The 26,414-nt window shown below is 43.5% G+C and overlaps 1 protein-coding gene across 2 annotated transcripts in view; it reads left to right on the forward strand.

Annotated features, from left to right (window-relative positions):
* The window catches only part of LOC109874136 (regulator of G-protein signaling 3), a 150,756-nt gene that overhangs the window by 47,943 nt on the left and 76,399 nt on the right, over positions 1-26,414 (forward strand). For both annotated transcript variants that reach the window (XM_031808887.1, XM_020465937.2), the window contains exon 5: positions 942-1,076. The gene's annotated coding sequence lies outside the window, so the exon portion shown is untranslated. The remainder of the gene's footprint in view (positions 1-941; positions 1,077-26,414) is intronic.

Genomic DNA, 26,414 nt, shown 5'->3' on the forward strand with positions numbered 1-26,414 from the left:
CAAGTCACAATGGTCATATATCACAGCATGGGGTTGTTAATATTTAAAGCACAATAGTCAATAGCACTATTACTGTTTGTTACTACTCAGAAGCAGTACAGGACGCCACTTCTGGCTTCCTTTCTTAGTTCTTATCCTCTTTCAAAGCACTCTCTGCTCTCTCAGGCTGCTCAGCACTGCCCTGGACTGTACCAGTGGGTCAGCGTAATTCTCCGTCACTAAGTGGATATAACACACACACGCACGCACGCACACATATACACATGTCCACACCTGCACACACACGCACGCATGCACACACACACACACACACACACACACACACACACACACACACACACACACACACACACACACACACACACACACACACACACACACAGCCTTTTGCTGCCATCTCTCCATGGGTGAGGAAACCATTAAGCACGATACCTCTCCAAAACTCTTGCTGTTCCCCACTCCCATTTGCCATCATTCATTAATTCTATAATTCATTTGCTTTCATTTTTTCTCTCGTTTCCTCTCTCTCTTGCCCTCCCTCTCCCTCCTAAAACAGAGGTCCTGCCACCATGGAGACACATTTACAAAGAAGCCTTTTTCTCGACTAAACTGTTAAATCTGCAACAAAGAGTAGAATTAAGTATTGAAAGGAGAATAACAACCCCTCATCCTTTCTCTGTCCCCCTCTCTCTCTCTCTCTCTCTGCTATCTCTCGCTCTCTCTCTCTCTCTCTGTCATTCTCTCTGTCTCTCTCTCTTTCTCTCTCTCTCTTTCTCTCTTTCTCTCTCTGTCTCTCTTTCTCCATTTCTCTCTCTGTCTCTCTTTCTCCATGTCTCTCTCTCACTCTCTCTCTCTCTCTCTCTCTCTCTCTCTCTCTCTGTCATTCTCTCTCTCTCTCTCTCTCTGTCTCTCTTTCTCCATGTCTCTCTCTGGCTATGCAGAAGTGTGACTGCTTGCTCAGTCTGGAAGCCTACTCGGCTGACCAGAAGCGACGTGTGTGTCAGTGTCTGAAGGACAACATTGAAAAGCAGCTCCAGCTCCAGAGGAGTGCGCCGTTCTCCCCTCCTGCTGACCAGGTAGGAGTCACACACACAACCTCATCCTGCCACTTATTGGCTCATTTGTTTTTAAAATATCAAATTCAAATAAAAATAAAATAGTATTTGTAACATGCACCGAACACAACGGATGTAGACTTTACCGTGAAATGCTTGCTTACAAGCTCTTCTCAACGATGCAGAGTAAAAAAACACATATAAAAACACAATAGTAATAAAATACACAAGAATGGAGCTATGTACAGGAGGTACCAGTACCAGATCAATGTGCAGAGTTGCGAGGTGTGTGCAAGGTGTGTGTGTGTGTGTGCTTGTGTTTGTGTTACATCGGTATGCGTATGTATTATGTATGTAAATGTACTGTATGTTAATGTGTGTGGGTTTTGTGTGAGAGTGTCAGTGTAGTGTGTGTATTTAGTGTGTAAACAGTGAGCTCCACAATTATTGAAACATTCCATTTTTTGTTGTTTTGGTTCTCTACTTCTGCACTTTGGATTTGAAATTATACATTAACTACAAGATTAAAGTGCAGATTGTCAATTTGAATTTTAGGGTCTTTTCATCCATATCGGGTGAATAGTTTAGAAATGAAAGCACTTTCTGTACATAGTCCCCCCCATTTTGGTGGACCAAAAGTATTGGGACGAATTCACTTGTATGTGTATTATGTGTATTAACTAAAACAATAATAAGTATTTGGTCCCATATTTCTAGCTTGTTCGGATGTTGTCTGTAATCCATGGCTTCTGGTTGGGGAATGTACGTACGGTCACTGTGGGGACGACATCATCGATGCACTTATTGATGAAGCTAGTGAAGGATGTGGCGTACTCCTCGATGCCATCGGAAGAATCCCGGAACATATTCCAGTCTGTGTTAGCAATAAAGTCCTGTAGATTAGCATCTACTTCATCTGACCACTTTTTTATTGATCAAGTCACTGGTGCTTCCTGCTTTAATTTTTGCTTGTAAGCATGACCCAGAAGGATAGTATTAAGGTCAGATTTGCCAAATGGAGGGTGAGGGAGAGGATATGTTCCAGCATTGTATGCATCTCTGTGTGTGGAGTAAAGGTGGTCCAGAGTTTTTCTTCCCTGCATTAAAGTCCTCGGCTACTTGGAGCGCCGCCTCTGGGTGAGCGTTTTCCTGTTAGCTTATGGCGGAATACAGCTCATTCAGTGTGGTCTTAGTGCCAGCATCCATCTTTGGTGGTATGTAGACAGCTAGGAAAAATACAGATGAAAACTCTCTAGGTAGGTAGTATGGTCTACAGCTTATCATGATATACTCTACCTCAGGCGAGCAAAACCTCGAGACTTCCTTAGATATTGTGCACCAGCTGTTATTTACAAAAATACATAGTCCGCCGCCCCTTGTCTTACCAGACGCTGCTGTTCTCAAACATGTATCCGGTTTGCAACAAGGCACTATAGTAATAGTGCAAAAAACGTAGCACTGTAATTATCTTTTAGTCCTGAATACAAAGTGTTATGTTTGTGACAAATCCAATGCAACACATTACTGAGTACCACTCATATTTTCAAGCATAGTGATGGCTGCATCATGTTATGGGTATGCTTGTAATCATTAAGGACGGGGGAGTTCTCAGGATTGAAAAGGAATAGAGCTAAGCAGAGGCAAAATCCTAGAAGAAAACCTGGTTTAGTCTGCTTTCCACCAAGCACTGGGAGAATAATGAACCTTTCAGCAGGACAATAACCTAAAACACAAGGCCAAATCTACACTGGAGTTGCTTACCAAGATGACAGTGAATGTCCTGAGGGGCCGAGTTACAGTTTTGACTTAAATCTATTTGAACATTTACACTATGGCAAGACCTGAAAATGATTTAGCAATAATCAACAGCCAATTTGACAAAGCTTGAAGAATTTAGAAAATAACAATAGGCAAATGTTGCACATTCCAGGTGTGGAAAGATCTCAGAGGGGTGTGATTAGACATTTGAGTGGTACAGGGCCTCTAGTAATTTAGGCAGGTTACCTTCCATTTGTTGAGAACAGGGACAGTGGTGGTAATCTTGAAACATGTTAGGTTTACAGAATGGGACAAGGTGAGATTGAAAATGTCTGCGCCTGCTTTGAGATCACTCCCTGTTATTTTGAGTGTTAACCTGTTTAATAGTTTTACACAGGGCCTCCCGAGTGGTGCAGTGGTCTAAGGCACTACATCGCAGTGCTAGCTGGGCCATTAGAAATCCTGGTTCGAGTCCATCCTCTGTCACAGCCGGCCACGACTGGGAGACGTTCGTATAGTCACTTTGGGGATGAGGTCGTCTATGCATTTATCGATAAAGCCTGTGACTGTTGTAAACTCCTCAATGCCATCGAATGAATGCTGGAACATATCCCAGTTTCTACTAAGCAGCCTCACATCTGCTTCATCGGACCACACACTGGTACTTCCTTCAGAAGGGAAGACGAGGCAGGGCCTTGTATGGGTTTCTGAGGGTAGAGTAAAAGTGGTCTAGAGTTTTAGTGCCCCTAGTGGTGCAGGAGATGTGTTGGTAGAAGTGAGGTAGAATGGTTTTAAGTCTCCTTGCGTTAAAGTCTTTGCGCACCAGAACTGCTTCCTCTGGGTGAGTTGTTTCTTGTTTGTTTATGGCCCCATATAGTTTGTTGAGTGCCAAAGTGGTGTTGGCTTTTGGAGGGAGACATCCATGATAATTGTTGATGAGAACTCTCTACGTAGATAAAAGGGTCTGCAGCTTACTATGAGGTTTTCTATATCAGGTGAGCAAAAGCTTGAGATTTTCTTCACAACCCTCCCCCATTGGACTTGCACGAGGCCGCCTTCTTACGATCGTGCCGCTGCATGGAGAAACCACTGTTGTAATACATATATAGAGTCATCCAGCCACGGCTCTGCAAGGCATATAATATTGCAGCTTTTCAAGTCTCTTTGATAGCAGACTCTCGAACAAAGCTCATCCATCTTATCTCGAGTGACTGGACATTTGCCAATAGAACCGAGGGGCCTGCCGGACGATTTTCTCTTCGTCTCAGTCTCACCAGGATGCCGGCTTGTCTGTTGCGTCTAAGCTTGCAGTGTTTTGGTAGCCCATCGAATAAAGAAATGGGGTCCGATATGAACAAGGAAACAGCTGAGCTGAGAACTCAAAATCGAGGTTAGTAACTGTCGAACTGATGTCCAGAAGTGCTTGGCGGTCATATGTGATAATAGCAGGAACTTTCTGCACAAAAAAGTAAAGCTACACTTAGCAAAGTCGGGTTGTAATTTGTAAGATGTTGCTGTCGGCACCATCACACACACGCTTATCATGCTTTATCATGCTTATCAGCTGCTATGTAGATCTTCATATGACTATGGAGTACTCCCATGTGGCTTGTAACTCACCAAGCTCTTTGGGTTTGCTTGGATGTTGTGATGGAGGTGCACTACTCCAAGCACCGTGACGGGTAACACTTCATTTTACAGCCCGTTAATTACAAATGATTTACTAGGTAAATACATAGGAAACACCAAAGAACATACATGGTAATTTATCATTTATTCCCAACGAATTACTAAATAAATACCTTCAAGTCATCCTCTTGTGTTGATATTCTCTCCTGTTGTTTCTATATACTTTACCTTTAGTTACCATGTACAGTGCATTCGGAAAGAATTCAGACCCTTTCCCTCTTTCCACATTTTGAAACGTTGAGCTCCGGTGCATCCAGTTTCCATTGATCATCCTTGAGATGTTTCTACAACTTGATTTAGAAAGGCAAACTCCTGTCTATGTAAGGTCCCACAGTTGACAGTGCATGTCAGAGCAAAAACCAAGACAGGATTGTGTCGAGGCACAGATCTGGAGAAGGGTACCAAAACATTTCTGCAGCATTGAAGGTCCCCAAGAACACAGTGGCCTCCATCATTCTTAAATTGAAGACGTTTGGAACCAACAAGACCCCTCCTAAAGCTGTTAAACTGAGCAATCAGGGGAGAAGGGCTTTAGTCAGGGATGTGAACAAGGACCTGATGGTCAATCTGACAGAGCTCCAGAGTTTCTATGTTTAGTTGGGAGAATCTTCTAGAAGGACAACCATCTCTGCAGCACTCCACCAATTAGGCCATGGTAGAGCGGCCAGACGGAAGCCATTCCTCAGTAAAAGGCCCATGACAGCCCGCTTGGAATTTGCCAAAAGGTACCTAAAGGACGCAGACCATGAGAGACAAGATTCTCTGATCTGATGAAACCAAGATTAAACTCTTTGGACTGAATGCCAAGCGTCACATCTGGAGGAAACCTGGCACCATCCCTACGGTGAAGCATGGTAGTGGCAGCGTCATGCTGTGGGGATGTTTTTCAGCGGCACGGACTGGGAGACTAATCAGGATGAGGGAAAGATGAATGGAGCAAAGTACAGAGAGATCCTTGATGAAAACCTGCTCCAGAGCGCTCAGGACCTCAAACTTGAAGCCGATCGAACATCTCTGGAGAGACCTGAAAATAGTTGTGCAGCGATGCTCCCCATCCAACCTGACAGAGAAGAATGGGAGAAACCCCCAAATAAAGGTGTGCCAAGCTTGTAGCGTCATACTCAAGAAGACACAAGGCTCTATTCTCTGCCAAAGGTGCTTTAACTAAGTACTGACTCAAGGGTATGACTACTTATGTTTTTTCTTTGTCATTATGGGATATTGTGTGTAGATTGTTGAGGTAGAAAAACAAACATTTTAATCAATTTTAGAATAAGGTTGCAACGTAACACAATGTGGAAAAAGTCAAGGGGTCTGAATACTTTCCAAATGTACTGTACGTTCGTGGTAAGAGGGCTGTAAAATGAAGTGGTCCCTGTTTCCACGTAGGTACAATGTAGTTACTTGTGCATTGGACGACTCCATCCCATGACGACAACAGCAAGTCTGTCCATGATCTTACCCTTTTGTTACATTTTACCACATTGACACTTACAGGGTAGATAGGTGGTAAGAGAGCTGTAAAATGAAGACATTGTTAATACCAAACACTTGCAGGTCAATTATCCCTCTTTATGATTGTTATTGTGTAGACATAAGTGTACCAAGTATATTCCTGTAGTTATTAGGTATGTATTTAGTAACATGGCTGTAAAATGAAGTGGTGTCTATTTCCAGGTAGATAAGTAGGTACATGTGAAGTACCACTACATTGGATGACTCCATTCCGTGAAGACAACAGAAAATATGTCAGTGATCTTGACCTGTTGTTACATGGTACCACCTTCACACTTACAAACGTGTTTTCACGAGACAAACGTGTTTTCACGATTTCACTCAATAAATCAAAAAATCATAGCACATCTTTGTGCTCATTCAGTAGTTACCTGATTAATTAGATTTCTGTTGAAATATAATCTTAAAAGTACCATTTATATTACTAAAACATTTGTACTGTTGCTGCTTCCTGTTGTCATGTATTTTTGATTTATAGCCGAGTGTCAAAACACTGGTTTTAAATGTCCAAATTCACAATCAATATGCTGAAATATGTTGTTGTATTTTGAAGACTAATGCATAAAATGTACTCCCTACTCACATGTGTCACACTTGTGTTCTGATCACCTGTACTTTGCTAAATTAGTTCTTTTTGAACTGCACACGCTGCAACTTTTACCAAGCGATCACACCAGACTGGAATTGATAAGCTTGTTCTGCAATCTACAGCGTGTGAAAATGAATCACTCACATCAATATGGTATTTTAATAAACCCAATATATTGATCTGTTTTAAGCAATAGATTTTGTGAGATTGTGATGACTACACAGACAATTCTTCAGTGTTGAATCAACAGTGTGCCAGTGTGTATATGCGTCCACACTTTCAAGTGTTTAATTAGCAGTGTGCTTAGTGCGAACGCTGCTACACTTTGTCAGTGTTAGATAATTAACACTTTTAGTGTTATGCAATAACACTTCATTTAGTATTTTTCACACAAGGAAGTGTATTTGCGCCAATGGAGTTATTCAATAACACCAACATTTTCAGGTGCACTTTTTTTTTTTTTAAAGAATGAAGGGCGTCTAAAGTCTGCTAACGTGCTAGGCTAATTAAGCCAATAAATCAGTATTGGCATTACATTGAATGCTAGCTCCCGCTTTGGTTGAAAAGTAGCTTCATTTTGAACAGAAGATATCTAGCTCACTCTTTTGAGTGTTAAGATCGTTTTTTTTATGAGGTAATATGCTTGTGTAAACACTTCGTGTATGCATAGTTTGCCAATACTCTGTTTACATGGTCAGATAGCTAGCTATTTCTGCAAGTCAATTTGCTTTGGCTAACAATCTTCCATGTTAGCTCGTGGTTGGAATTTATTCAGTCATTCTATTCAGTCATATTTGTATACTTTATATTCATGTTATGTAAATACAATATCTTGTTTTATGTAGCGAATGTAAAAAAAAATCACATATTCACATATACAGTGGGGCAAAAAAGTTTAGTCAGCCACCAATTGTGCAAGTTCTCTTCACTTAAAAAGATGAGAAAGGCCTGTAATTCTCATCATAGGTACACTTCAACTATGACAGACAAAATTAGAAAAAAAATCCAGAAAATCACATTTTTTTTAATGAATTTATTTGCAAATTATGGTGGAAAATAAGTATTTGGTCACCTACAAACAAGCAAGATTTCTGGCTTTCACAGACCTGTAACTTCTTCTTTAAGAGGCTCCTCTGTCCTCCACTCGTTACCTGTATTAATGGCACCTGTTTGAACTTGTTATCAGTATAAAAGACACCTGTCCACAGCCTCAAACATTCACACTCCAAACACCACTATGGCCAAGACCAAAGAGCTGTCAAAGGACACCAGAAACAAAATTGTAGACCTGCACCAGGCTGGGAAGACTGAATCTGCAGTAGGTAAGCAGCTTAGTTTGAAAAAATCAACTGTGGGAGCAATTATTAGGAAATGGAAGACATACAAAACCACTGATAATCTCCCTCGATCTGCGGCTCCACGCAAGATCTCACCCCGTGGGGTCAAAATAATCACAAGAACGCGGAGCAAAAATCCCAGAACCACATGGGGGGACCTAGTGAATGACCTGCAGAGAGCTGGGACCAAAGTAACAAAAGCCTACCATCAGTAACACACTACGCCGCCAGGACTCAAATCCTGCAGTGCCAGATTTACTTAATGTCTCTGGAGTGGGAACCCTCACCGCCGACCACGGACTAGAGGACGTGAGTGGCGCCTCTGGACTGGAGGGAGACTCTGGCGGATGCGGACTGGAGGGAGACTCTGGCGGATGCGGACTGGAGGGAGACTCTGGCGGATGCGAACTGTGACTCGTCGTGGTAGATTCCGGACTGTGACCCGTCGTGGTAGGTTCCGGTCTGTAGACTGTCGCCGGACGCTCTGGAATGGGTACTGTCGCCGGACGCTCTGGACTGGCGAGTTGCACTGTAGGCCTGGATGTTTATACTCGCCACTGGTGGTACCGGGCTAGGGACACGCACATCATGGCGAGTGCGGGGAAGAGGAACAGGGCGTACTGGACCGCCGAGGTGCACTATAGGCCTGGCGCGTGGTGCCGGCACTGGGGGTACCGGGCTGGGGACACGCACCTCAGGGAGAGTGCGGGGAGGAGGAACAGGGCGTACAGGGCTCTAGAGACGCACAGGAAGCCTGGTGCGTGGTGTTGGCACTGGTGGTACTGGGCTTGGGACACGCACCTCAGGGCGAGTGTGGGGAGCAGGCACAGGACGTACTGGGCTGTGGAGGCGTACTGGAGGTTTGGAGTGTAGAGCTGACACAACCTGGCTGGATGTTTATACTCGCCCTGCAAGGGCGCTGGCACAGGATGCACTGGGCTGTGCAGACTCACAGTACGCAGAGCCGGCGCAGGATATCCTGGTTCAAGGAGGTACACTGGAGACCAGGAGTGCTGAGCCGGCACCCTCATTCCTGGCTGGATGCTCATTCTGGAATATAGCGCACCGGGCTAGAAATGCACACCTGGAGACACCGTGCGCATCTCTGCATAACACAGTGCCTGACCAGTTACACGCTCCCCATGGTAAGCACGAGGAGTTGGCTCAGGTCTCCTACCTGACTCAGCCAATCTCCTCGTGGGGCTGCCTCTCGGGCTTCCGTGCTAGCCATGTACCCTTATATCGTCGCCGTTCCTCCCGTGCTAACTCCATCTGCCTCCATGGTAGGCGATCCTCTCCTGCCAGTATCTCCTCCCACATCCAGGATCCTTTACCGTCCAGTTTTTCGTCCCAGGTCCATCTCTCCACCGAGCGCTGTTCCTCCCTTTCACGCTGCTAGGTCCTGGTTTGGTGGGTTATTCTGTCATGTTCGTTGAATGGAGGAGACCAAGGCGCAGAGTGATATGAATACATGTTACTTTTAATAAAGACAGACACTAAACAAACTATACAAAATAACAAAACGAATGTGAAGCTTTAATATAAATGTGCAAACACAGGCAACTAGACATAGACAATAACCCACAAATTACCCAAAGAATATGGCTGCCTAAATATGGTTCCCAATCAGAGACAACGATAAACAGCTGCCTCTGATTGAGAACCAATCTAGGCAACCATAGACATACAAAACACCTAGATAGTAAACAACCCCATAAACATACAAAACCCCTAGACAGTAAAAAACACATACATCACCCATGTCACACCCTGACCTAACCAAAATAATAAAGGGAACCTGATCCTACCTGATCCTACCTGAGAAAAGGAAACCTGTATCTTGAACAACCCTTTATCATAATAATCCATCCAACGGTACCTGTATGATCCATTGTTTCAGTAAGCTTTCATAATCTCTATCCTTATTTCTCCTGAGTGGAAGGTTTGAACAGACAGACAGACAGACACTATGTCCTATTGCTTTCCAGCTTCATTATGTGTATGGCCTCCACACCTGCCATCCATTAGGGCTTTATTCTCCCAGCAACATGAAAGAGAGGGATGAGCTTGCACTCTTTTATCCCTCTCAATCAATCAATCAATCAGGGAATACGCTTTTCTCTGTTTGTCCCTGGTTTTGTTTCTATCCTGTTGCCTATCCTTGCATCCTCTCACTGTGTGTGTGTGTGTGTGTGTGTGTGTGCATGCTTGTGTGTGTGTGCATGCTTGTGTGTGTGTGTGTGTGTGTATGCTTGTGTGTGTGTGTATGCTTGTGTGTGTGTGCATGCTTGTGTCTGTGTGTGTGCATGCTTGTGTCTGTGTGTGTGTGTGTGTGTGTGTGTGTGTGTGTGTGTGTGTGTGTGTGTGTGTGTGTGTGTGTGTGCGTGTTTGTGTCCGTGCGTGTATGTGCGTGCACGTGCGTGCATGTGCTTGTTTCCGGGGGCAGCAGCTGTTTTTCTGGACTGACCCATTTACCACCTAGAGAGGATTGAGACATAGGACATGTCTTACAGGTTCGGTATGTGATGATTCTCTAACCAGAGGAGAAAGATGTGTGAGGGGTTGAGGGATGGAGTGATGGAGTTGAAACAGTCAGTCATATCTATGTGATGTTGTATAGGAGTAGGTCCAGAGAAGGGGGTTAATACCATATGAATCTGCATCCCGAATGGCACCCTATTCCCAAAAGTGCATGACTTTTTACCGGGGACCAATGGGCCCTGTCAAAACTAGTGCACTAAATAGGGAATAGGGTGCCATGTGTGAGTGATACAGAGTAATAATGGCAGTGTGACATGATGTGGCGTGTTGAGGATGAAATCAGTGACACAGTCTGAGTCCACCTCTGTGAAGTGATACAGACATCGTCCACAACAGACAGAGCAGAGGGGACATGTGTTGGGACTTATCCCATAGGGGATATCAGTTCACAGTGGTCACACTTTTGGCTGTGTGTGTGTGTGTGTGTGTGTGTGTGTGTGTGTGTGTGTGTGTGTGTGTGTGTGTGTGTGTGTGTGTGTGTGTGTGTGTGTGTGTGCGCGCGCGTGCGTGCGTGTGTGTACGTGATTGCACCCATTAGACTCATCAGACAGCAGAGATTAGTTGATGATAGTCACATTAGTACCCAGGTAGTGACAGCACACAGCCCAATTAGACAGTCCATGGCGTGGCTAGACAGTCAATAAGAGAATGGTCTGGAAACAGACACAATTATTTGACCCACTGTTCTAAATAGAGAGCTATACGACAGACAGGGGTCCCCTCTCTGTAAGAAACTGTGATACCCTCTTCTATTAAATATATATTGTGCTATTGGACAATCTTTTCTCCAACGATTACTGATGACTCATTCGTTTCTCTCATAAGTGCTATATCTGTCCAATATACTGTATGTGTGTGTCCTCTGTGCCCCAGACATTCTAGCGTTCCTAACCTTTGACCTGTAGCCTTATAATTGGCGGAGTCGACGGTGGTCCCTGGCAGAGAGCCAGAGCACTATTAGGAGGGATGCTGTGCTGTGTTTTCCATGGTTTCCACCATTGGATACCCAGATCCCATGCTAATTGGTGGGATAAGTCACAAATGGATGACTGGGTTTAGAAAAAAGACAACACACACAGTCCTGCCCCTGCACACAGTGTAAATAATCATCCAATAATTACAGTAAGAGACCAGAAATAATCAGAAGACCTTGGTCAATTGGACCAATCATCAATCTTGTAGTAATATGCATTTTCTTGTATGGTGATTAGGTAAAAATCATTGATTAGTCTGAACATTGCTCAATGCTTCTGTTTGAATCTTTTTAGTATAGCCATTCCATTACTTGAGTGCAACCCAAGGGTAATTTATTAATACATATTTAATCACGACAATATTAGTTCATTTTAATCACGATAATGTATTGGTTTAATTTGCGGTAAACTAGTGCAGTTTTGATTTGAGACACTAAGGGTAATGAATAGATATTTCATCATAATAAAGCTTTTGTAATTAAAAGAAAGCCGAAATATGCCTTAATATGGCTTAATGTCTTAATATGGCTGTTGTGGTCTATTCCTCTTTGGCCTGTTAAGATACTTTTACATGTATGTTATAAAAGAGAGGTTTTCAGGTAGGTCAGACCATGCATTATGTGTGCGTATGCACGTGGTTGTGTGTGTGTTCAGTCCCTTGTGTTGTTACATTTAGAGGTCAAAGGGTTCAAAGCAACCTCTGGGTAATTGGGCTGCGCCAGGAAAAAGTACACTCTCCGTATGACTCGTAGACAGAAGGTTGACATGGGATGACAAGGCTTCTCTCTTGCAGTTGTCAAATCTGAACCGTGAGTGTTTCGCCACTTTTACTGTACAATTACCAATCAGGGTTGTGTGGTGCTCAGTGTTTTGGATGACCTCTGTGGTAAAATCTCCCCCTCTGACAGAACCTGACTCAATGGCTCACAACTTTCATTTCATTACTAGCTCAACACTAATAGCCCCAAATTAGTTTATGATATCACGGCTGGCCTGATATATACACAATCCCTCTCAGCTTGACTTGCTGGTGGAAAACGTTTTTTTTTTTTTGTATGCTGCTCCAAATGAGCCAAAAATGCTCTGAGATGTTGACTTTGGAGGATTTTCTGTAAATAGTGCTTAAAACCTCTTGAAGCTAGGGTGCACTATTTTTATGTTTGGAAAATAACGTTCCCAAAGTAAACGGCCTATTTCTCAGGACCAGATGCTAGAATATGCATAGAATTGACAGATAGAAAACACTCTAAAGTTTCCAAAACTGTCAAAATATTGTCTGTGAGTATAACAGAACTGATATTGCAGGTGAAACCCTGAGAAAAATCAAACCAGGAAGTGGCTTCTATTTTGAAAACTCCATGTTCCATAGCCTCCCATGGCTCCATTTAAAGGGATATCAACCAGATTCCTTTTCCTATCGCTTCCTCAAGGTGTCAACAGTCTTCAGACATAGTTTCAGGCTTTTATTTTGAAGAATGAGTGTGAACGACCACATTGCGTAAGTGGATAGGTGGGGGCTCTCAGAGTGAATTGTGCACAAAAGAGAAAGGTGGCCATTGTTACTCCCGGTCCAAGTGAAAAGCCAACTGTCCCGGTTGATATATTATTGAATAGACATTTGAAAAACACCCTGAGGATTGATTATAAAAAACGTCTGACATGTTTCTGTGGACATTATGGCTATAATTTGGAATTTTTGTCTGCGTTGTCGTGACCGCTCTTTCCGGTGGATTCCTGGGCATAACGCACCAAACTAACGGAGGTATTTGGATATAAAAAATATCTTTATGGAACAAAAGGAACATTTGTTGTCTAACTGGGAGTCTCGTGAGTGAAAACATCCGAAGATCATCAAAGGTAAACGATTCATTTGATTGCTTTTCTGATTTTTGTGACCAAGCTACCTGATGCTAAGTGTACTTATTGTTTTATCGAGCGATCGATAAACTTACACAAACGCTTGTATTGCTTTCGCTGTAAAGCATCATAATTTCAAAATCTGAGACGACAGGTGGATTAACAAAAGGCTAAGCTGTGTTTTGCAAAATTGCACTTGTGATTTCATGAATATGAATATTTTCTAGTAATATTATTTGACTGTGGCGCTATGCTATTCAGCGTTGCTGATGACAATTATCCTGGATCCGGTATGGGTGGTTCAGAGAGAGCAGCAGTGTAGTCAAAAATGTGATTTTTCATGTGCCTATGTACAGTGCATTCAAAAAGTATTCAGACGTATTGACTTTTCCACATTTTGTTACATTACAGCCTTATTCTAAAATGGATGAAATAAGATTTTCCCCTCATCAATCTACAAACAATACCCCATAATGACAAAGTGAAAACAGGTTTTTAGACATTTTTGCAAATGTACAATACCAGTCAAAAGTTTGGAAACACCTACTTGTCTTTATTTTGGCTATTTTCTACATTGTAGAATAATAGTGAAGGCATCAATTCTATGAAATAACACATGGAATAATGTACTAACCAAAAAAGTGTTATTACAATCAAAATATATTGGACATGATTTGGAAAGGCATGAGGAATTGTCCGTAGAGCTTCGAGACAGGTGTCTTGTTGTGACTATCATTAATGTGTTTGACTGTTATTTTATCAAATAAATTAACTAAGTTGAATTATTACGATGATTAATCATGTATCAATTAACTCATTAGTAATCTTGTAGCACCACAGGAAAAGTATATTTAACAAGTTACGATCTTCCACCTAATCTCTAAAGATATAAATATCTCTTACATCATCAGTCTCATTCTGAATGTCGCAATATACAAATTGGCTTAATTATTTATTTACTAACTAACTAAATAATAACGCAGAAATATATAAACACACAAACAGGATAGATTACACATTGATTCCTACATAATGCAATGAAAAGTCCCTAGTGGACTAACCCGATATGATGGCTTGAAAAGGCAGGGCACGTAAGAAAGAGCGGGAGAAGGAGAGACAAAGGACTTCATCTATCGGAAATACAGTTGAATAATACGCTCATCGTAAATATGGATATTTGGCACCCCAGCAACCGCTCATTCGGAATTAGAAATGCAAAGTACATATTTACGGTTGTATGTCTTTGTCGTCTTGCTTTGTTGAAATCACTCGATCAGTCTTTGGAGAGTAGTTAATCAGAAGTCTCTGATTGTGTCCCCAGAAGCCACAATGTCTTTGTAGCTGTAGCTTTTCTGTCTCAGAGGGTCTGTTAGAATGGATCTTCCAGAGGAAGTGTTCGTAAGAATGGATTTTTCAAAGTACCACCTGGTGGTTCTCGTTGAGTTTACTAGACTAAAGTACTTAAACAGCTACAGATGGAATGTTCCTGTGTCGTCTTCTTCTTCTTCGAGTTTCAGAGTTTCTAACCATTTCATACCTTTCAGCTCACGCTGTTGGTCACGCTGGTCTAATGTAGAGTCTAACCATTTTACACGTCTGGCTAACCATCCATATGCTGGTCTCTTTTGTCTAACTAATTCGTGACATTCAGGTAAAACCTCCGCCTACTGGTCTCTAGAGATTTAAATTCTTACCATTTCAACGTGCAGCCACCGCTCCACGTTTTTCTGGTCTGATTTGAATTTCGTCACGGGTCCTGGAAAAAGGGCGGTTCCATTACGTTTGGCATAATGCCTGTGCTCACGTGGGCATGGTTACTGACCGGATAAACTTACCGGATACTGACCGGATAAACTCATGAAAAACATTTTCTCATTTAGAAAGCTATGATCACATTTCATCTTCTCACAATTAGTTTCATATTTAATCATATAAGTTCTACAACATTTAGATGTAAATCTGATAACTGTATCTCTGAATGTGTATATTTCCCAGTTATGTTGTTCTACTGTCCTTAGTTACATCACAAATTAGTAATGAATTCGACATGATTGTTGTTTCAAGCCCCACCAACAATTTACCACCTTATTTGTGTTAGGAATATTGGGTCATTCTCCACTTTTGGATGTCGTAGTTTTGGTGGGAGTGTCACGCCTTGGTCTTAGTGTTTTGTGTTTTCGTTATACATTTGGTCAGGCCAGGGTGTGACAGGGGTTTACGTGTTGTATTTCGTATTGGGGTTTGTTGTATTTGGGATCGCGGCTGATTAGGGGTGTTGTATAGGCTTGGCTGCCTGAGGCGGTTCTCAATCAGCTGTCAGGTGATTCTCGTTGCCTCTGATTGGGAACCGTATTTAGGTAGCCTGAGTTTCGCTTTGTCTTTTGTGGGTGATTGTTCCTGTCTCTGTGTAGTTTCACCAGATAGGCTGTATTAGGTTTCACGTTCCGTTAGTTTTTTTGTATTTATTAGTTATTTCATGTATCGTAATTTTTTTTCTTCATTAAAGATCATGAGTAACCACCACGCTGCATTTCAGTCCGACTCTCTTTCGACAAACGAAGAACGCCGTTACAGGGAGGAGTCTCCTTGTAACAAAAGGGTTCTTTCTCCTCAATCCTACAGAGCCCTAAGGCAGGGTTTCTGCAAGGTATTTCTGCAAGGTAGTTTCTGCAAGGTAACCGTCATAAAACTGTCCAACTCCATCCCTCTCCCCCTCTGTTGGAGAGGGCTGTAGAGCGGACCCACTGTAACTTGATCCTTTGGATCCTCACAGGAGAGTTGTGACACAGGATTGTGTCGAGAAACAGATCTGAGGTAGGGTACCAAAATATCTCTGCAGCATTGAAGGTCCCTAGAACACAGTGGCCTCCATCATTCTTAAATGGAAGAAGTTTGGAACCACCAAGACTCTTCCTAGAGCTGCCCGTCTGGCCAACTGAGCAATCGGGGGAGAAGGGCATTAGTCAAAGAGGTGACAAAGAACCCGATTGTCACTCTGACAGAGGTCCGGAGTTCCTCTGTGGATATGTGAGAACCTGCCAGAAGGACAACCTTCTCTGCAGCACTCCACCAATAAGGCCTTTACGGTAGAGTGGCCAGACGGAAGACACTCCTTATTAAAAGGCACCTGACAGCCCGCTTGGAGTTTGCCAAAAGGCACCTAAAAGACTCTCAAACGATGAGAAACAAGATTCTCTGGTCTGATGTATCCAAGATTGAAGTCTTTGGTCTGAATGCCAAGTGTCACATCTGAAGCATGGTGGTCGTGCTGTGGGGATGTTTTTCAGTGGCATTGACTGGGAGACTAGTCAGGATCGAGGGAAAGATGAATGGAGCAAAGTATAGAGAGATCCTTGATGAAAACCTGCTCCAGAGCACTCACCACCTCAGCCTGGGGTGAAGGTTCACCTTTCAACAGGACAATGACGCTATGCACACAGCCAAGTCAACGCAGGAGTAGCTTCGGGACAAGCCTCCGAATATCCTTGAGTGGCACAGCCAGAGCCCCGACTTGAACTCAATCTAACATCTCTGGAGAGACCTTAAAAATAGTTTAGCAGCGACGCTCCCCATCCAACCTGATAGAGCTCGAGAGGATATGCAGAGAAGCATGGGGGAAACTCCACAAATACAGGTGTGCCAAGCTTGTAGCATCATACCCAAGAATATTTAAGGCTGTTTTCTCTGCCAAAGGTGCTTCAACAAAGTACTGAGTAAAGGGTCTGAATGCTTATGTACATATCATATTTACATTTTTTTAATATACATTTGCTAACTTTTCTAAAAACCTGTTGTTCTTTGTCATTATGGGGTATTTTGTATAGATTTATGAGGGGGAACAACAATTTAGTCCATTTTAGAATAAGGCAGTAACGTAGCAAAATGTGGAAAAAGTGAAAGGGTCTGAATACTTTCCAAATGCACTGTATTTCCACTCTATGAGGTTGGAATAATACTGTGAAATGGTAACAGTTCTGATAATACAGTTTTAGTGCCAGAGCTTGTTTGGCTGGGTGGGAATGTTGGACCTTCTGGTGACATCATGTCTTGCTTGAGAAATTGCATTCAGCTAAGAAGCTATTTTTGTTTATTTTGGACCATTTTAACCCTTTGACAAGAGCTAATACACAGGCGTGATTATTCTACAGTGATCCCTGCAGTGTACGCTCAAACCGGTGTGATTTGTGTAACAATCACATTTTGGAACAGTGAATGCATTCTGACATCCCGCTCCTAAATTAGCTCACGCTGGGGGCGACCGTTAGAGATATTTGGAACTCAAGCGAAAAGATGAATTGAAAACAATCACACTAATGTACTTCATTGTTACCCAGATATTGAGATAAAAAACGTTGCATTGGACCATTAAATACTTTAACAAAGACCTGGTGGAGCTTGACAGTAGCTGTTGCCAGTTGCACTGTAAGCTGAATTGGGTGAGATAAAAATAATTTGGAAGGAAAGAAGGAGAAAGAAAGAGACAAAAAAATGAGAAAAGCTGAAAAACAGAGAGCGAGAGAGGGAGAGAATTCCTCAATCAATGCTGCGTTTGCCATGATGGCAGTAACAGTATTTCTCCTCTGATATATGGAGGGTAAATTCTCTGCTGAAACACACTTTTACTGTATCCTGGAGAAAAGTAGTGCTGAGGTAAAGTAAAACTGACTGCAAACGGCTCCTATACGCAGTAATTCACCCAGGTAATCGTAATTTCCGTTCCTCTGCAAGGTCACGACGCTAACGTTGACAATCCCCCCTTTTGGCTGGCACCCAGGGTCATTGAAGGCAGTTTTTTATTTTAGTTTGTTGATGAACTTTCTCCACTTGAGCCAGTAAATCCATCCAAGCCACTTGTGAGAGACTGGGGGAGAGGACAAGAGCCGGAGGCAGTTTGCTGGCATTGTATGCAGAAGAGCTAAATTGACTTTCAGTGTTTGGTTCGTTCAAAGTTAGAGCTTGCTGGACGAATTTGCTGGCTCCTGCATTGTTTACGGGCTACATCGATTTTCACTTAATTTAAAGTAACTGCTGAGGTTGAAGACCAATTGGTGTTTTGGCTACTGTTGTTGCATTGTGTGGTTTATTCAGTCTTTCTAGGTATTCTAGGTATTGTTACTAAGACATTCCACATCACACACAAACAACACGCACGCACACGCACGCACACACGCACACAATGAACACACACACCATACACACAAACAACACGCACGCACACACACACACACACGCACACACGCACACACTACACATGCACACCATACACACAAACAACACGCACACACACATACATGCACGCACGTACTACACACACACACACCACACACACCACACACCACAGAACACACACACGACGCAGCGAACACAGAGCTGCTCAACGAGCTGCTGTCGCTCAACGAGCTGCTGCTGCTTGTCCGGTAGAGCAGAAACAGATAGCTAGACACCTGACGGTCTCCCAGTGGAACTAAGTGCTGGGCTAAGCTACGGTTGTTTTCCGCAACACACAGGGGAGCCTCGGATAAGACCTAGTCTTCACCTCGCAAGGAGAGGTCACATCTCTTTGTGGGAAAAGAGGAAGAACATCTACATTCCATTAGAATTTGTAAATCACAACTTTAGTCTCTGCACAGTCTGGTACACAGCTCATTTTCACCCTTGTGATGGGGAAGAAAGGTGCTAATTTACCTGTCTCTGACTCTCTGTCACACACATGCAAACAAACACACACACTTACTCACTCGTACGCACATGCACACCCGCAAAAACACACACAAACACACATACACACACACAGTCTGTAGAGGCAAAAAACTCTCTGTCTCACCTCAAAATCCGACGTTTGTCCACAAACGTCACATTTTGAAGGTTAAGTTTATGTATGACTTCAGAATGGTTAAGGTAGAGGGTTATGGTTTGGAATAGGGTTCAAACAAAATAATAAAAAACTAGTGCCTAGCACTGGGATTGAACATTCGACACTCACACTTCTTGATCCCTCCTCCATGGTACATAGTGTCAGATCAGACAGGGTGTGAATCCCATCTGTCTCCCATCTTACACCCACGCAAAATGACACACACACACACACACACACACACACACACACACACACACACACACACACACACACACACACACACACACACACACACACACACACACACACACACACACACACACACACACACACACACACCAGGGGTCCAGACTGGCATCTTCCCCTGGTGGCACTAGTACTACTAACTTTTTCAGTCTCTGACTAAATGGTCGGAGACTGGAGCCCTTCGCACAGACACATTTTCTGTGTGTTACCAGATTGTCAGAGCACTTGCTGTTTTTAGAGGTGGAGAAACCAGAAAATAACATTTCAAGAGCTATGAAATACACTATGACCATCATTTCCTTCAATCTCTTGGCTTTTTTAACTCTCCATAAGAAAGTAATTAATTAAGCATTGTACATAGCTAGCGTCATGTACTGTACAGATGTAGGATCTTTGTTTGACCAGTTTGGCACAGCAGGAAAATAAAGCAGGAACAGGATTATAATGTGGATTATAATGAATGGATATTTTTGTAGGGGTTGATCCATTTTTCATAAGGGGAAATCAAGTCTAAAATTTCAAAGTGGAAAGAAGTCTTTTTAAATGTCAGATATACCACACATTTTAAAATACATGCAGGGAAATTCTCCTGCATCAGGGTGATCAAATTAAGAACCTGCATCTGCATGTATGTATGTCTGTCTTGTCTCTTTCTTTCACTCTTCTCAAATTTTCTCCCTCTCCCCTCTGTCTTTCTCACTATCCCTAATTACATGTGTGTTTCTCTCTATCCCCTCTCTCTTTCTCACTATCCCTAATTACATGTGTGTTTCTCTCTATCCCCTCTCTCTTTCTCACTATCCCTAATTACATGTGTGTTTCTCTCTATCCCCTCTCTCTTTCTCACTATCCCTAATTACATGTGTGTTTCTCTCTATCCCCTCTCTCTTTCTCACTATCCCTAATTACATGTGTGTTTCTCTCTATCCCCTCTCTCTTTCTCACTATCCCTAATTACATGTGTGTTTCTCTCTATCCCGCTCTCTTTCAGTCTTTTGCCACCTCTCTTTATGACTCTTTATGATGTTTTGCCTGAGCAGACACTCACTCCGCTCTGTGAACATCGCTGACAGCAGGCTTCAAAGAAAGATCTATTTCTCTCTGCTTTCTTCCTCTCGTGTATTATTTCTTTCACCTCCTCCATCCCACTCATCCTATCTTTTCTAGGTTCTGCTTACCTGTCTCCATTAACTTCTGAATTGATCACAGTAATCTGACGAAAGCACACACACATACACTCTCCCATCAATGTGTGAGTGTGTTATGGGGAAATAGCTAACTTCCTACATTTCTACACATTTTGCCATGGGGGAAAGAGAAAATGTGCAGCTTTATAACTAATCTCAAGCTATTCTACACATTTTGCCATGACGCTGTGAGAAAATGTTTAATGTGGTTGTTTTAGAGCTAATTTCCTGCAATTCTAAACATATTGCCATGGGGCAGTGGCCTTTTGGGGGGTTGGGAGCCCCCAAGGTGACATCCATCACGTCCTCGGATCAATTCTTCAGGCAGGCTTTAAACTTTAATCATTTATCTTTGATGGATATTGTTTCACTTTAATTCAGTTCAAAAAGCCCTGAACTATTTATAGCTTGTCCTTGTTGTTATACTGTATAATGCACTGGAATACATGGACTACATGCCCAAAAGTATGTGGACACCTGCTTGTCGAACATCTCACTCCAAAATCATGGGCATTAAAATGGAGTTGGTCCCCCCCCTTTGCTGCTATAACAGCCTCCAATCTTCTGGGAAGGCTTTCCACAAGATGTTGGAACATTGCTTGCGGGACTTGCTTCCATTCAGTTACAAGTGCATTAGTAAAGTTGGGTACTGAAGTTGGGCGATTAGACCTGACTCGCAGTCAGCGTTCCAGTTCGTCCCAAAGGTGTTCGATGGGGTTGAGGTCAGGGCTCTGTGCAGGCCAGTTAAGTTGTTCTACACCGAACAAGATTTCCCTTCACTGGAACTAAGGGGCCTAGCACAAACCATGAAAAACAGCCCCAGACCATTATTCCGCAGCCACCAAAATTTACAGTTGGCACTATACATTGGGGCAGGTAGTGTTCTCCTGGCATCCGCCAAACCCAGATTCGTCCTTTGGACTGTCAGATGGTGAAGCGTGATTCATCAATCCAGAGAACGTGTTTCCACTGCTCCAGAGTCCAATGGTGTCAAACTTCACACCACTCTAGCCGACTCATGGTATTGCGCATGGTAATCTTAGGCTTGTGTGTGCTCGGCCATGAAAACCCATCATGAAACTCCCGACGAACAGTTCTTGTGCTGGCGTTGCTTCCAGAGACAGTTTGGAACTCGGTAGTGAGTGTTGCAACTGTGGACAGACCATTTTTACATGCTACGTACCTCAGCACTCGGTGGTCCCCGTTCCGTGAGTTTGTGTGGCCTACCACTTCACGGCCGAGCCGTTGTTGCACAAAGACGTTTCCACGTCACAATAACAACACTTACAGTTGACCGGAGAAGCTCTAGCAGGGCAGAAACTTGACAAACTGACTTGTCGGAAATGGCGGAATCCTATGATGGTGCCACATTGAAAGTCACTGAGCTCTTCAGTACTGGCCATTCTACTGCCAATGTTTGTCTATGGAGATTGCATGGCCGTGTGCTCGATTTTATACACCTGTCAGCAACTATTGTGTCTGAAATAGCCGAATCCACACATTTGAAGGGTTGTCCACATACATTTGTATATATTATATATAGTGTATATATCAAGGATTTGTATGAAAACGAATGGACCAGGTCTTAAGACCAGATCAGCTTGATTTCCTTTTTTAAATGATTCACATTCTTGGGTTAGGATAATTACACTTTCTCCGCAGAGGCCAAGTACGCAGTGCTTAAGGAGAATCATTTATTTAAGGAACGTGAAGACATTGTATTAACACATTAAAACACATTTCACTTTGCTATGACATGGCTGTATGTCTATGGCAACGTGTATAATGGTCCACTCGTTCTATCTTAGACTGGCAATAAAAACAAATGGGCAATAAAAAATTGACAGATATGGAGATCAGAGGTTTTCTTCCGACAGCGATGATACGTTGTGTTTTTATAATGCTATTGTCTAGACAGGGGAATTCTCCTTCAGTGATTGTGTAAGCAGTTAAACTGCAGCTTGAGGGAATCCAATGGCCCTTCAACCCGGATCATTTTGAAGTCATGCATGCTATAAACATATTAGATCAGCTGTACAAGAATGTGTATAGAGGTGTAGATTAAAGTGGCATTTCACTGGGATAGGATGGGAGTAAAAGCAAGTGTGTTTGTGTGTATTTTTTTTGTGCGTGTCTGTGTGCCTATATATGAGCCTCATTTGATTGTGTGTGTGGGTGTCCTCTACCTATGTGTGTGTCTTTCTGGTTGATAAGGTGTGGAAGCCAGGGCTCTTTTGTATCCCGGAATACCCTCCTGTTTGATAGGCTTTGATTCACTGCTTTGATTCACGGCTGAGCTGAGGTCTAAAAATAGCTGGTGGGGCAAGAGGAAGGGAGGGAGGTAGAGGGACAGGACAGCACAGCATCATGGGTCTCCAGAGACACACCAACATATGGGTACAGCTCCCTTCTCCCTCCTTCCTTATCAACTCATGCACCTTTCTCTTTCTCCCTAATATCAACTCTGTGTCCTCTTTCTCCTACTCCTACTGTTTCTCCTACTGTCTCCTACTGTTTCTCCTCTCAACTCCTGCCCCTCCTCCAAAACTCTTCCCCTTTTCTCATCACCACCGATCAACTCGCTTTTGTCCCTCCACCTATCAACTCGCTTCCGTCCCTCCACCTATCAACTCGCTTCCGTCCCTCCACCTATCAACTCGCTTCCATCCCTCCACCTATCAACTCTCTTCCGGCCCTCCACCTATCAACTTGTTTCCATCCCTCAACCTATCAACTGTCACTTCTCTCCGTCCTCTTTCTCCCTTCATCATTCCCTAACCCTGCACAACATCCAGAGAGAGAGAGAGAGAGAGAGAGGACTGCACAACATCCAGAGAGAGAGAGAGAGGCAGGACTGCACAATATCCAGACACACACAGAGAGAGAGAGAGAGAGAGGCAGGACTGCACAATATCCAGACACACACAGAGAGAGAGAGAGAGAGGCAGGACTGCACAACATCCAGACAGAAAGAGAGAGAGAGAGAGAGAGAGAGAGGACTGCACAACATCCTGAGAGAGAGAGAGAGAGAGAGAGAGAGAGAGAGAGAGAGAGAGAGAGAGAGAGAGAGAGAGAGAGAGAGAGAGAGAGAGAGAGAGAGAGAGAGAGAGAGAGAGAGAGAGAGAGAGAGAGAGAGAGAGAGAGAGAGAGAGAGAGAGAGAGAGAGAGGAGAGAGGGAGAGAGAGAGAGAGGAGAGAGAGAGAGAGAGAGAGAGAGAGAGAGAGAGAGAGAGAGGCAGGACTGCACAATATCCAGCAACAGAGAGAGAGAGGCAGGACTGCACAACATCCAGACACACAGAGAGAGAGAGAGAGAGGCAGGACTGCACAACATCCAGACAGAAAGAGAGAGAGAGAGAGAGGACTGCACAACATCCAGAGAGAGAGAGAGAGGCAGGACTGCCACAATATCCAGACACACAGAGAGAGAGAGAGAGAGAGAGAGGCAGGACTGCACAATATCCAGACACACAGAGAGAGAGAGAGAGAGAGAGAGGCAGGACTGCACAACATCCAGACAGAGAGAGAGAGAGAGAGAGAGAGAGAGAGAGAGAGAGAGCGAGAGAGAGAGAGGACTGCACAACATCCAGAGAGAGAGAGAGAGGCAGGACTGCACAACATCCAGACAGAAAGAGAGAGAGAGTGAAACAGAGAAAAGGAGAAACAATGAGGCAGTGAGAGAAAAAGAGAAGGGCAGACAGAAGAGAGAGGGACACACCACTAGTGTTTTTCACACCTGGATTTTCTGTCCTCTTTTGCTACTTTTCTGTGTATGTGTTTGTCCACACACCCTACTCTGGCAGAACTCCTCTTAAACACAAACACAGGGATCCTCCTTGACCTCACACACACTCACACACACTCGGAGCATCCAGATGCCTGTCTCTAAGGTCAGGTACCGTACTCCTGCAGATGTGTGTTTTGGTAGCGTTAGCGGAGATTATTGGTGTGTGTGGTGTGAGTGTGTTTGTAATGTGTGTGGGTGCGTGGTGCTCTGGAATGTCTCTGCATTACATTCTTTCTGCATTTTTCAGCTACTAACTTATTCCTAATGCTTTTTTGCTTCTGTTATGGTTCTCTAAATACTGTAATGGTACTCCATTCGTGTTTTCTCACTGTTTGATGTCTTTAGAAATCAGATTGACCTAATTCTTCTCCAGTTTTGGTTTTATCGTTTCTGGTTTGGTTTCATTGTGGGGTCAGGAAAATGTCATACTGTGATCTCTAAAAGTATTAGCACAGTGACAAATGTTTTGGCTTTGTACTCCAGCACTTTGGATTTGAAGTGATACAACGACTATGAGGTTAAAGTGCAGAGACTCTCAGCTTTAATTTGAAGGTATTTTCACCCATGTCAGGGGAATTGTTAAGCAACTATAGCACCTTTTGTACATTGTTCCCCCAATTTAGGGGCCCAAAAGTATTGGGACAAATTCACTTATATGTGTATTAAAGTCGTAAAAAGTTACGTATTTGGTCCCATATTCAAAGGGGGGGGGGGGGGGGATGATATTTGTGTGTCTAACTTTCTCCCTCATCATTATTCATGATCATCTGTAAATGTAGTCTGAAAAGAGTTGCAAGACATGTCTTGTCACATGTAATAAATACGCTCCACGGGAATAGGAATATACGGCATCCTATAGTTCTTACAGTAGCCTCCAAAAGTTATGCACACACACATACACAGACTAACGGACGTACTCACGCACACACACACGCAAACCCCATTTCGCTGGTCCCACTCACTGTCACAGTCCGGTTGCGTCGGAGCTGAGAGCCCCTCCTGTCTCAATGTGCTCTGTCACCTGCAGCTGTTGAGATGAAAAGCACCTACTGTAAGGAGAGACAGGAGAGAGGGAGATGTTCACTAAAGCACAGTTAAGTATAATTAGCAGTGAATAGACATCACAGGGGGTTCCGATCAGCTGTTTCATTCTGTTGTTCCCTGTTATACTGGAAACAGATGGGCTATTTGGTTGGGGGGTTTAGCTGGAGGTTTCTGATGTTTCTGTTTTTACCCTATGACTTGTCTCATACGAGGGAGGGAGGGAGGGAGGGAGGGAGGGAGGGAGGGAGGGAGGGAGGGAGAGAGAGAGAGGGAGGGAGAGAGGGAGAGAGGGAGGGAGAGAGGGAGGGAGAGAGGGAGGGAGGGAGGGAGAGAGGGAGGGAGGGAGGGAGGGAGAGAGAGAGAGAGGGAGAGAGAGAGGGAGAGAGGGAGAGAGGGAGAGAGAGAGGGAGAGAGAGAGGGAGGGAGAGAGAGAGAGAGATGCTTCTTTCTCACTTGGTCCTGGTATTTCTGCTTCACCGCCTGCTTGTTCTCATGTCCATCTCATAGAAGTGATCACTGGGATGTGTGTATGGGCCTCTTAATGTCTTGTCCAGGGATGGGCTGGGGGTGTTGTGCTCTAATGGGTGAGCACACACTCACACCAGGCCCTCCTCACATTTTGCAAGGCAATATGTGATGATTATGGGATGATTGTGTGATGATTGTGTGATGATAATGTGATGATTATGTGATAAATATGTGATAAATATGTGATGATTATGTGACCGCTTTATCACATTGGTACTATTTTCACAAGTACAGTGAATTTAAAACTCTTAGTACAAAACTCCAAACTGGTAACACTTGTAATACAGCCAGTCTCACATCCGAAACCATTCATTGCGCATAATTTTTGTTTGTAGACATCTTTTTCCACACAACCATTGATCATTAGGGTTCTTATTTTTTTTTGGGGGGGGGGGGGGGTTCTCCTATGGGGACGGCCCGAATAACCCTTTAGGTTCTAGAATGCACCTTC

The sequence above is a fragment of the Oncorhynchus kisutch genome, linkage group LG29, assembly GCF_002021735.2.
Source record: "Oncorhynchus kisutch isolate 150728-3 linkage group LG29, Okis_V2, whole genome shotgun sequence".
NCBI lineage: Eukaryota > Metazoa > Chordata > Actinopteri > Salmoniformes > Salmonidae > Oncorhynchus > Oncorhynchus kisutch.